Here is a 12,289-nt window from a genome sequence, read left to right on the forward strand (position 1 = left end):
GGGAGGGGGGATGAACTGAGCACCTGCGCAATAGTATTATTCTTATCGCGAGCAATGTTGTACAAGGCTGGATATTGTTCTCGGAGAGTGGCACCGCCTAGCCAGATATCTTCCCAAAAATGAATCTCCGACCCGTTCTTTATCGCGAAAGACCCAAAACGAAAGAGATGTTTCTTTGCCGCCATTAGGCCAGCCCAAAAGTGCGAGTCGCCAGGTTTCCAATATGCCTGAGACACCGCCTTGTGGCCTAGATACTTGTTGCGCAGTATGGTTTGCCAAACACCATCCTCAGTAAGAAGTTTGAACAACCATTTACTAAGGAGAGCCTCATTCTTGACCTGCAGGTCATGAATTTCAAGGCCACCTTGGTCTTTCGGCCTACAAACCACACTCCACTTGGCTAGTCTGTATTTTTTCTTTTCCCCATCTCCTTGCCAAAAGAATCTGGATCTAAAATAGTCCAGTCTTTGCAGGACCCCTTTTGGGAGTTGGAAGAAATAAAGCATATAGAGGACCATATTTGTGAGGACAGAGTTAATCAAAACCAGCCTTCCTCCAACAGAGAGCAGCTTGCCTTTCCAGCTGCTCAACCGTTTCTCTAACCGCTCCTCTACATGCTTCCACTCCGCAATGGTGAGACGTCGATAATGAATCGGTATTCCCAGATATTTAATTGGGAAATGGCCATGTGCGCAACCAAACAGGTCAGCATAATCGGCCGCTGCCTCAACGGCTTCTCCAAAGCAGAAAAGTTCGCTTTTATGGAAGTTAATTTTAAGACCCGACATTTGCTCAAATGCTGAAAGCAAGAGTTTCAGGTTTCGAGCCTTGTCCAGGTCATGTTCCATAAAAAGAACTGTGTCATCGGCATATTGCAGAATAGAGAGGCCACCATCCACAAGGTGTGGCACTACTCCTGCAATCTGTCTATCCTGCTTGGCGCGCTCAATCAGAATGGCCAACATGTCAGCAACAATGTTAAATAACATTGGGGGCATGGAGTCACCCTGTCGTAGTCCTTTTTTTGTCTGAAAGTACTGGCCTACATCATCATTGACTTTGATGGCCACGCTACCTCCAGTTACAAAATTGTGGATCCATTGACGCCATTTATCGGAGAAACCTTTCATCCTTAAGGCCTGTTGGAGGAAAGATCATTTAACCTTATCATAGGCTTTTTCAAAGTCAATTTTGAATACTACTCCACTCATGTTTTTCGGTGCATCTCGTGAACGGTCTCATGCAGGATTACTACGCCATCGAGTATATTCCTTCATTGCATGAACGCCGTTTGAGATTGCCGGACAACATGGTCAGCTATCGAGTTTAACCTATTCATAGCTACTTTGGTGAAAATTTTGAAGCTGACATTAAGTAGGCATATGGGTCTATATTTGTTGGATCCGTTCAGCCTCCTTAATCTTCGGCAACAAAACAATCTCGCCAAAATTTAGCCTGAATAGGTCAAGTTGATCGGCATGAAGACAATTGAACAACTTCAAAAGGTCAGACTTGATGATATCCCAGATATTCTGATAGAATCTTGCAGGGAAGCCATCAGGTCCTGGAGCTTTGTTATGTTCCATTTGGAACACCGCAGCTCTCACCTCCTCTTCTGAGAAAGGTGCCGTGAGGAAGTCATTCTCTTCTGCCGTGACTTGAGGAATATCATCTGTTCGGTTCTCGTCAAGGGCGAAATTCCCTTCATCTGGCGGCCCGAACAGAGATTTGTAGTAGCTAGTGATATACCTTTTGAGCTCCTCTTGACCTTCAATCCGCCCTTCATCTTGTTGGAGACTATAAATACGTTTCTTCCTATGTCGACCATTGGCGACCAATTGGAAGTATCTTGTATTACTATCTTCCAACAAGATGAAATCAGCTTTGGATCTTTGGTAATATTTGATTTCCTCTTCCCGCAAAAGACGTGCAACCTTCTCATTGGATTGATTTTTCATATCAATATCCTGTTGAGATAAGATGCGTGTCTCTGCAATTTTATTGAGGTCATCAATAATGGTAGAGAGGCGCCGTTTTTCTTTTTTATACATCCCATTGGTGTGTTTAGCCCATCCAGAGAGGTGTCGCCTAATGGACCTTACTTTAAAGTTCCATCTCTGAATGAGTGTATGACCAACATCGGGCTTATCCCAAATGTTCTTGACCATGTCTACAAAACCTTCCCGATGCAACCATCCCAATTCAAACTTGAAAGGGCGGCGGGCCGATGTGTTCGTAGAGTTAGAGTCAAGAATGATTGGCGCATGGTCCGATAGTGCCTCGATACGCTCTAGGGCTCGAACGGTTACCAGAGGAAATTTTAACTCCCATTCGGTATCCATGAGTACCCTATCGAGCTTCTCATATGTCGGCACAGAACGATTATTAGCCCAAGTGAATTGTTGTCCTGGCATACTAACCTCCCGAAGATCCAAACTGTCAATCACAGCATTGAATAGGAACGGCCAGTGAGTATCAAAGCGATCATTATTTTTCTCTTCCTGGTACCTAAGGATATTGAAGGCTCCTCCAATAAGCATTGGGTACGGGTTATCCTTAGCCAGGTTCACAATTTCCCAAAGGAAAGCGGATTTATGCTCATCTTGGGCAGCTCCATAGACTACGACCAGGCTCCATGTAAAATTATCAGCTCTGTTTCGTAGGTGAAATTTGATATGAAATTCACCTAACGAAAAAGCCAATAAATCCATGGTTGCGGTCTGAATCCCAAGAAGGATTCCTCCCAACCTTCCATGAGCTGGTAAACTATGCCACAAATAGTTGAAACCACCGGATAGGTGATCGAGGACATGTGGGAGAAAGTCACCTTTACCAGCCTCAGAAATTGCCACAAAGTCCAAACCGTGTTCACGCACACAATCACCGACGTGTTTATGCTTAGCCAAGTCTGAAAGACCTCTGCTATTCCAAAACATGCCTCTCATGTGGAAACTCGAATCGGTGTGGAAATCTTTGCCTTCTTGGGCGTTTTTTGTTTCATTTTTGAGGAAAGTGATTTAGATTTACGCGAAGTCGCTGTGAAGTCATAAAACATGGACCCAGGTCTTGCATCATCCAATCCAACCTCGGTAACCTCACCAACCAAGTGGGGGATAAGCGGACCATCATATGTGGCATCCGTTTCATCATCGTCCTCGATTTCAGTGTTTGATGGGGTGCTAAAACGCTTTGGAGAAACCTTTAATCGGTCAATCTCCATATGTTTAAGTACCCCAACCGACAAATTAATTTCAGAATTATTCTTTCCAATAGAGACACCGACGTTCTTCAAGCTAGTAGAAATGCGAGTATCTGAAAAGGAAAGAAAGGATTTTACGGAAGACGTACCTGGTGAGTAGTCCAAATTCCTGGAGGCCTGACGACGCATTGCCTTCGACAGAGAATGCTCATCAGTTGGAGAAGAACCATCAACGGAGACGGCGTGACGGCTACTACGTCGAAGGGGTGAAGCCAACCTTCCAGACAAGGTACCCTCCGGAGTCGTCGGTTGAGCTGTAGTTGTCTGTGAAATCAGCAGCGGCGTGGCAGCTCCCAAGATTGGTGAAGAGGGACGTGCCACTGGTTCCATCGGAACGGTCACGACGGGTGCAGTAGCAGAAGTCGTGTGACATGCAGCTGGACCAAGAGGAACCACGGCGACCGGAGCACAATCTGAAGAAGCCATCACAGAACCCGCAGTAGTATCTTGCACACGTCCCAGAGCAGCGGCAACAGGCAACACGTGCGCTGCATCCGCACACACAGGAGGCTGCCCGCGCGGCGCCTGCTCGAGTGTTGGCAGCCCATGCACCGGAGGCAACGTGTTCGTACGCGGCTGCATGGGTGCACATGCAGCTGAGGACCGCACCTGAGCGGCTGGCTGCACATGCGGCAGTTCTACTTCAGCAGGCATAGCAGCCAACGCAGCCCTCGCTGGCTGCAAGGGCTCGGTGGCCGCCCCATCATGCATGTCCGTTGGTGTAACGTGCGCATGCAACTGTGCAGCTTCATGGCCAGAAGGAGCAGCAACAGTAGCTTGAGTAGTCTGCATAGGGGCCCCAGACACAGAATGAGCCCCGGGCGCTGTCTTATGACCCTCAGTTTGCACGATTTTTGCTCTCTTGCTCGCATCTTTATCTGGCATCTCCGCATCTTGGTTAGCACCGTCATCATGCTTGTCATCATGGTTTTCCCAGATCCTAGGAATGAAGTCATCGTCAGGTACAAATTCCTCCTGCTCCAGTACATACCGAAATGCATAGCCATTAAGCTTGACATAAACATCTGAACGGACTGAGGCTTCATCAGACCCACCATTTTTCATAAAAATATCCAAGGAGTGCACAGCCACCTGGATCCTCACAATACCGTGTCGTCGCAAGCATACCAAGTCAACATCCTGGATGGCACCAATAACTGATCCTACCGCCCACAGACCAAGGAAATGGCGGAGGGATGGATGAACGCCGGTGACATGTACCCAAACAGACTGCAAGGGATGGAGCGATGGGATCTCATCAACTTTCCACTCAGAGAAAGCAATCTTTACGTCGTGGGATTTAACGTTGTACTCAAAAGCTGCCACATGCTGTAAAATGTTCATTGACGGGAAAGAAACCAAGAAAGCATTGGCTCCATGCGGCACCGCTTCCCACTTCCACGAAGTCTGTACCGAGGCTATTTTAGCGACCTCGGCCTCCACCATAGAAGCAGACAAAGTGCCGCCAGAAATTATTGCCAAAGCTGTCGGCAGAGTAGGTGGTGCAAGGTGCTCCTTGAAGAGCAAGTCCGGCAACTGTACGAACATTGCATTCACTAAACCACATCCACCGAGCATGGCGCTAGGCCTTGGTTGCTTGAGGACAGAACAACGGTGCAAAGGGTGTTTGTGATTGTTGTAAATGTGACAGTAATGAACCACCGTACAATCCATGGAGAGATGCTCATCTGACCTACATTTGAAACACCAAAGACCTGTCTTTTTACCTTTATGCGACTTCCCAGTTATGGCAGCAGAGGTCACAGTCGTTGCATTAACGTCTGCCTGTAGCTGAACCGAAGATGCTTCCATCACAGGTGTAGGCGGAAACGCCGGCGAAGGAAGTGCAGCCGGGGTGACGGCACCGGTGGCAGCGGTACCACGACCGAATATGTCTATGCCTAACCAGTTGCGCGCGCAACTCCAATCGTCGCCGTCGCTGCGTTATGTGGATCCATGCGCGCGTACCCCACCTGGTCCCACCTAACAACCCATATTCACATTTTCTCAGCGCGATACGCGGCACATCGTATCTCCCTCGTTCCCTCGTTCCCCACCGCCCCTGTTCCTTCTCTTCTCGTTCCCCATCTGAGCCATCTCCATCTCCATCGAATCCGGTGCACCGCCTGCTCCCTCCTCCGCCACCATGGCCACTCAGCGCCGGGGCGCTCCTCCATTGCCTCGAGCCCTCGAGCCCTCTCCCCTGTGACGTTCTTCTTCACCCATAGGCGATTGTTCTCCACCCACGCCCTGCTGCTTCTATAGTCAGATCCGCCATCGAGGTAAGATGGAGCAACATGGCTACCTCATCACCATCTTGCCTCATGGTGAGAGGATGCCGGGCATCGACGAACAACGAGCAGCAGCATCACCACCACTGTGAGCAGATCTGTGATGGAGATCTACACATTAAGGCAGTGAGGAGTCAAGCGGCTCGGCGGCAAAGCCCAGACACACACCTCCCGCAAGCACGCCGGTGGTCAAGAGCTCCAACTCATCTTCCCCGTCTTCCTCAGAGGTATCAACGATTCGTCTACTTGTTTTTTTAAAACAAGATTTTTATTCTTTTCTCAATCTTTCGATATGCATCTGATTTCGTGTGTGATAGTGGTTTTTATGTGATCTTATTTTGTTTCCTCTCCTGCAGCTTTCGGCAAATGACTGCTCTTGTTTTGCCCCTCTCCATAAACAGGAAAACGGATTGATCTTAATGTACTTTTGTAATTCATAGTTTGCTGGAAGAAACAAGGACCTTTTTGATGGCTACCTCTGGATTCTTTGGCTACTGTAATTATTATGGCCTCAGTTTTTTAAATGAAACATACTAATTTGGTGAAGAACTATTTGGGGATATTTTCTGAAGAATGATCTAACAATAATTGGGAATAATTTCTAAAGAACGTTATAAAAAATTCTAAAGAACTTTCTAAGAAACGAAGAACTTTCTAACAGGACTTTGTTAACATGGTGTCCGAACTTTGCCATAAAAATCAGAAGAACTTTTGAGAAAACTTCGCCATTACTAATTGTTTCCTTGGATTTTGTAAAGTTCTTTGGAATTTCCAGTAGAGTTCACCACAGCCATCTAAAAATTCCTTTGGTATAAACCAGTAATTCATTTTATTAGTTTTTTTTTTGAGAATAATTTCGCTATTTTTTTAGTAAATAATAAACCACATGTTTAATCATTGACTAAACATGGTGTATTAGCCACCCAGGCCCTTGTGTCTCTTGCGTGGACGAACAACTTGATCCCACGTGAGGTCAAATCAGCTGGAATACGGCTGACTATACAAACAGGCGAACTCCCTAGCATGATGGAATACCATGCATGACTGACACAGATGTGGGCCATGTTGATTTGACAATAGGCCGGATGTGTGGTGCGGATATAGGTTGCGCGCGCATAGAGTTAGGATAAATCCACGTCCCTTCGACCTTCGGATCAACGCCCGGTTTCTCTGCCGGCTTTGGCGTCGCTGCTGGGCCACTTCGCTTCGGGGCGCCGGGTTCGTCCTCCACCGCTGCTCATCCCGTCCAGCAGGTGCTGGCGCCGGCACCTGTCGTATTCGGTGCAACCAACCAGCCCGCACCTGAAGCACCTCCTGCTCGCCGTCCCAAGAATAAGCCGGCACCGTCCGTGGTAGAAACCGGGCGTTGATCCGAAGGTCGAAGCCGCTTGTCCTGCCGGTGCGGCCCCCTTAGGCGGGATGCCATTACGGCCAGCCATCGGTGACGAGGGATTCCGGCGAAGAACTTGGGCGTATGATGGCGGCGGCTGTAGGTGAGTCGATGATCTGTGAAGGTCGATTGCAGTACTAAGGCACCTCGATGTTCTGTACTGGAACATGTCAGCCCTCCGCAGCGTTTGGCCCAGACGCGAGGCCCGATTGGCGATGCACACGCCGGGCCCACGAGCCTGCAAGTTGGAAGCCCGAGGAATCGAATTTTGAACAGCGTCGGGATCATCGCATGCCGAAGACGGCGCTGCCGTTTCATCTGGTTGACTCGGAACCGCCGCCGAAGACGGGCTCGCCGGGGAGGCCGGCATGAACGCCGCGAGCGCCACCGGCGGCGTGATCCTGGGTCGTGGAAGAGGCCCCTTCCACGGCCTGATGCAGACACCGTGCCGTGGCCGTGCAGGCGCCGCCGGCGGCCGCGACATGACCGGGGAGGCATCCGATCCAGCACGCTCCAACTCCCTGCACGAAAACAAAGTATCGTGAGTAGAATCAGTGCTCACCTTGCCGGCCGAGCTTGAGCTGCCTTTCTCCCACACTCTGGACGCTGGGGTAGGGTACCCGACATCATTCCAGAATTCCTGCAGGAGCTCCGCATCTGTCTTCTTCCTCCTAGGCCGCACCATTGTCCAGGAATCCCCGGAGACCTCACCACTTCCGCGATCTTCATCACCGGAGAGGACTGCCTTCACCACTTCATCCGCCAAGCGTCCCGCATCCGAACCCTCGAGCCTGTCCTCCTCGACGTCGGCCAAGGCCTCAAACCTTGATCCAGAACGCACCGAGGATGAAGTTGCAGATGGTGAGAGCGCCGCCGACGAGAAGGCAGCAGGAGCCAGAGTCAGCCGCCGCCGCCGTTCCGGGAGGACTCGAGCGCCAACATGCACCACACAGTCGAGAAGAACCATCTCCCTCCCGCTTTGGATCCTCTCCCCTGCGCGCAAGTGTCGTCCCTCCACAATCTTGCCGTCGGCATCCCGTAGAAAACAAAGCCCAGGCCGATCTACGAACAACGAGCCATCGAGCCAATCCGGCGAGCCATCGCGGCCGGAAATATATCCAGTGTGAATAACTATGAAAAATTTAGTTGTACCATATCTATACTGGCAGAGATATGATACTGCCATGCATGCTGGCTGACTTTCCCGATGATGTTGTCTGAGTTCTGATAGTCCAAGTCTCCGTATAGGTTTCAGAACATTAATGGTCTTGAAGATTATGACTTAAGTAGGAAAGTTAGAGGCAAAAGTATACAAATACAGTCAGTATATCAATAATTACACTTTATTGACAAAATATTAGTTTCAGTTTGATTTCCGTTTATGCATCATCATGCACTGAAATTTTCGTTGTCGTTTTGCCAAAAACGTAAATGTATAGATGTATGTTCCTTACGTCATGCTAAATTATACAGAGTTGGAATTATTTGTTGTGATAGAGCAACGACTATAGATGTAACTATTAGATGTAATGAAAAACGTGAAGAGCATATAATAGCTTAGGCCCCTAATCTATCCCCCTTCTATTTTGATTTGATCATTCATCTAAGCACAAGTTCAGTTTCAGTAACTAAAGGTATATGTAAGTTTACACTTATACATTCTTCACTTTCTGATCCATATTTGTATGAAGGGCGTGTGTCATACACAGCTGAAACTATCCATATTGTAATGACTCTCCAAGCATATGATCTGACCAAAGCTTACTATGGTAATTCTAATTCTAATTGTAATGTTGCATACCAGATAAGGGACACCAATGGTTGGGCTGTAACTTGAACATCTGATCTGATCATCCTGGCATCTCGGCCTCATATGTGAATGGAATTGGATGTCTTGAGGTAAAGAAGTAGATGTAGGTATTGGGAGGTAATATTAGCAAGGTGGCATGACCAAGGAGTCAGGCAGAAAATGCTTTATAAATCAATGCAAATAACATGCTGCAATTTGGTAACGTTGTAGAAATGTTAAGTGGTACTCCCACCGATCCAAAATAAGACGACATCTATTTTGGATCGGAGGGAGTACGTATGATTTTTCCAAGAAAATTTGATCCTTTTATTCTTAGAAATCAGATGAATAGTTACTATTGCAACTGTCGGGTGTTGGGTGCGACATATGCCAATGGATGTCTTATTATGGTGGGAGCGAGTAGAACGTCGCCGGTGCCTGGAAGCGGGATGAGGCGTATACACGAACGCCGTCGCACTTTACCCAGGTTCGGGGCTCTCCTAGGAGATAACACCCCTAGTCCTGCTCTGCGGGGTCTCCGCATGATCACTAAGGCAATAGTGAGTACAAATGGTGCTCCTCGAGCTGTATGCTAGAGGTAGAAGAAGGCAGGCACGCTCTCTCCTTCCTCTAGGTACGAATCTAGTTCTAACAGGTCGGGAACCCTTTGCATGGGTGCCCTGGGGGTTTATATAGGCAATTCGGCCGGGTGTAGGTCCCGGCTGTCAGTGTCTCTAGTCGCAGGCTTCTCCGCCGGCTGTTGGGGCCCGCCGCTTGGTGGGCCCCGCCGACTGGTCTGGTACGGAGCCGACAGGCCGCTCGCGGGTCTTGCCGGCTGCCGATTACTGTAGCCGCAATGCTAATGACGCATGCTTGGTCAGGGGAGCGTGGCTACAGTCCCGCCGCCTAGTGGGAGATCACGGTGGCCACTCCGGGCCTCATCTGGTTAATGGTGCACGGGCCCCGAGGAAGGAACGGGCCGCCTGCTGGGAGCCGACCTCCCTCAGGTCTGACTGGTCAGGCTTCCGCCGTCTTCGGGGCTCTCGCTGCCCAGTAGGGCCCACCGCCTGCAGGCCGTATTGACAGGTCGTCGTGGGAACAGGGCTCTGCCTGCCAGCAGTGACGTCAGGGATGGAGTGGCAACAGTGCCACGCCGGGCAGAGATCTCCGCCTGTACGGAGCACTGTGGCCACGCCCGGCTCTAGATACGGGGGTGATGGGCTACACGGTAGACTTACCCTGTCTTGTCTTCTTAATGGGAGCGCAGACTCTGAGGGCGCCGTGGGCCGCCGGCTAGGAGCCGGCCTCTCTGGAGGCCGCCTGCAAGAAGTTGACCTGTCTTGGAGCCGCCCTCTTGAGCTTAGCCGCCTTCTGGCAGCCGGCCGCTTGAGACAGCCGGCCACCAGAAGGCGGCGCTTCTTCTTGATGTCTCGAGGGGCGCAGCTAGCCCCGATGTCTTGAAAGGCTCAGGGGCTCGGGTTAGTCTACCCGTGGCCCACTACTCCGAAGTAATCCCCAAAGCTGGTGAGGCATCGCAGCTGATTAGCTGTGAAGCCTCAGCAGTTTCCTTTCCCGAGTGCTCTAGTTTGAAACTTCATCTGACTCCTAGTGTGTCGCGTGGAAGGAGTCGGCCATGACCAGACGGACTCGTCTGAAAACTTCAAACGCAACGGCAGGAACTAGGTGGCGTACTAGCGAAGCCTCCAGGCCCGCCGCCCACTGTGGGCATGCCACTTGGCATCAGCCAGCCCACGTGCGCGATGAGACGCGACAGCAGGCTGGGCCCGCCATTTCCGGGCCTTGGCACGCGACCGGATCCGCTGCGGTTGAGGCGGCTATCGTGGTTCTAAGTCTGACAGTAATGTAGGGGGGTAAGTATGGAGAGGCGAGATCTAGCTATGGAGAAGTTGTAAGGACGCAAGGTTTACGAGTTCAGGCCCTTCTCGGAAGAAGTAAAAACCCTACGTCTCGGAGCCCGGAGGCGGTCGACTGGATTATGTGAGTATGAGTTACAGAGGTGCGAACCCTTGTCTCGGAGGAGGGGTGGCTTATATAGAGTGGGCCAGGACCCCGGCCAGCTCACGTTATGAAGGGTTCAATGTACATTAAGGCAGGGCGTTACTGGTAACGCTAGTAATAAAGTGCTATGATGACCATAAAAGCTACTTAATGACCGACCGTTAGCATGCGGGGTGACTTTAGGTCTCCTGGCCGTCGAGTGGTTGGATCTTGGTCGAGTGATCGCTTCTTGGTCGAGTGACTTCGAGTCTGTCGAGTGGAACACCTTCAAGTCGGTTGAAAGGTGATTTCTTCTAGAGATGTCCTTGGGTAGGGCAGTTAGGACAGGTCCATGACCCTACCCTAGGTACATAGCTTCATCATTAGCCCCTGAATGGATCGAGGTTTGAGTGAGGAAGGAGTTGAGGACCTCTCCGATTCATTTTTCATGCCGTGAGCATATCTTGCTCCAGATCAATGGACCCGAGTGATGACAGCAACTTCCTTTTCAGTCGCCTTGATCCATTCTTAATTCTTCGTCGAGTGAGTTTCTTTACCTGTAAGGCTCCGAGTGACGGTGCCGAGGGGATCTTTTAGTCTGACAAGTTTGTTTGCTGCCCGCATATTTCGTGGGATCCGAATTTTGGGAAGCGCGGGACAGGGGAGGCCGCAGTAATCGGATGGGATAGAGAGGAGACGCCTCGATCCCTGCGCCGCCTTTTTCGCCACGTACCGCGCGCGCGATCGTTATGGGATTTGACAGAGTCACCTGGGCCTACCCGTCAGCCACTCGGAAGCGGCCTCATATAAGGCGTTGGACCGGAGTCTCCCGAACAGTGCATCTCATTTCCCCTTCTCTTCCTCACGCCCTCCGCTATGCTCGCTCTCACCCCAGCGCCACCGCACCGTACGCGTCTTGCCGGCGACAATGGGGAAGGAGAAGACATTGGCTCTGGAGCGGGCGAAGAAGGCGACAGCGAGGTCGAAGGGGAAGGCGACCAGCCGGGGCGGATCTTCCTCACGGTCCGGCCTGCCGAGGGGCTGGATCCAGGGCGACTGGATCCACTCGAGGATCTCCCAAGAAGACCTCGACGACTTGGCTGAAGGGGGATGATCCCCTACGACTCGGCGTGGCTTCCGGGGAAGGAATCTGAGCCGCAGCCTCGGGAGGGTGAGCGTGTCCTTCTTGCCACCCACGTCGACCGCGGATTTTCCTTGCCCCCTCACCCCTTCTTCCGAGGGTTTCTGAACTTCTTTGGGGCACAACTCCATCATTTTACCCCCAACTCAATCGTTTATCTTGCCACTTTCATTTCTTTGTGTGAGAACTCCTAGGTTGTCGGCCTCACTGGGGTCTCTTCAAGCATATTTTCACTTGTCGCTCCCAGACAGTGAAAAAGGCTAATCCGAGTGACGAGAGGACCCAAGTGATCCAGATGTGTGGGGGTCTTGGCATCCATACGAGAGGGAAAAGCTCCTTCCCGGCCATGATTCTTCCCGACTCAGTTCGCGGATGGCAGTCGACCTGGTTTTACTGTAAAGACCAGTCGACGCCAGGGCAA

At 50.7% G+C, this 12,289-nt stretch overlaps 1 pseudogene; it reads right to left on the reverse strand.

The window, feature by feature from the left end:
• LOC119352120 overlaps positions 1-4,837 on the reverse strand; it is a 9,970-nt pseudogene extending 5,133 nt beyond the window's left edge.
• Positions 4,838-12,289: the final 7,452 nt, after the last annotated feature.

Source organism: Triticum dicoccoides, chromosome 1A (genome assembly GCF_002162155.2).
Source record: "Triticum dicoccoides isolate Atlit2015 ecotype Zavitan chromosome 1A, WEW_v2.0, whole genome shotgun sequence".
NCBI lineage: Eukaryota > Viridiplantae > Streptophyta > Magnoliopsida > Poales > Poaceae > Triticum > Triticum dicoccoides.